This window comes from Triticum dicoccoides, chromosome 7B (assembly GCF_002162155.2).
Source record: "Triticum dicoccoides isolate Atlit2015 ecotype Zavitan chromosome 7B, WEW_v2.0, whole genome shotgun sequence".
Lineage (NCBI taxonomy): Eukaryota > Viridiplantae > Streptophyta > Magnoliopsida > Poales > Poaceae > Triticum > Triticum dicoccoides.
In genome coordinates, this window is record NC_041393.1 from 265,280,388 (window position 1) to 265,281,731 (window position 1,344).

The following is a 1,344-nucleotide window of genomic DNA, read 5'->3' on the forward strand; positions in this document are numbered from 1 at the left end:
GGGATCCGGAAACCCAAGGGAAGAAGGGCTAGGTGATACAAATGGTAAAACCAAGGTTGGGCCTTGCTGGAGGAGTTTTATTCAAAGCGAACTGTCAAGGGGGTCCCATAAATCACCCAACCGCGTAAGGAACGCAAAATCTGGGAACATAACACCGGTATGACGGAAACTAGGGCGGCAAGAGTGGAACAAAACATCAGGCATAAGGCCGAGTCTCCCACCCTTTACCAAGTATATAGATGCATTAATAATATAAGAGATGTTGTGATATCCCAACATAATCCTGTCCAGCATGGAGCAATCTTCAACTTCACCTGCAACTTCACATGGCATCGCAAGGCAACCAACAGTAAGAATACGTGTTTTTGAAGCTAAGCAAGGCAAGATCAAGTTCATGGGGTGCACGGATCACTAGCAAAACACATGGCAAAACTGAACTTAAAGTTAATCAGGCTGACAGCAACATTATTTAGCAACTTGAGAGCAAGATTACAACAAGCTACAACAGGCTATAAATGCAACCAGGGGCATGAATGGATAGAGCATGACATGTATAACAAAACATCCTTAGTGAACGTCTCCAGATTATGCATAGAATGACTTGTAGCAGCAGGTTTACATAGCATCATAATATAACAGATTCAGCCTAGCAAAACAGTAACAACAAGTACCCTACTTAACAAGCTTGATGCACTCACTAAAAGACTCAAAAAAAACATGGATGACATCACTTTAAAGATGGCATGATGTAGCACAAAGCACATGTAGAGCTCATGATCAAAGGATGCACACATCAAATGCAACAAAAATGACAAATCATCAAGTTATAACAGTTTCAGCAGATTAACATCATATAGCACTCTTACAACGATGATTCGGGCATCAAGATGAGCTCAAAAAAGAATGGCACAATGGAATGAAATGAAGAGCATTTCATATCGAACATTTTGATATACTACACGCACAAAACAGAGTTACATGCACAGAGTTATGATGTGATGAACAGGGCTCCAGAATGCAAAATATTTCGGGACTTACACGAAAAAACGGGGTCAACCTTTGGGATCCAGATCTGGATCTGGCGGCACGGATGACGAGGGCGACCGGAGACTCGCCCGAGTTGGTGGGGATGGTGGCCGAAGAGGCGGAGGAGACCGGAAGGAGTCGGGGCGGAGGCGGACGACGGGGAGGCACCAGCAGGCAACGGGGCAGAGCCGCGGCGAAGGTCCGGCGAGGCGAGGCGACCAGAGGCGGGCCACGGCGGCTCCGGTCACCGGCGGGAGGAGCCGGGTGGCGCGCGGGCGGAGGGCTGAGGTGGCGGTCAGGCGCGGGACACCCGCGGGG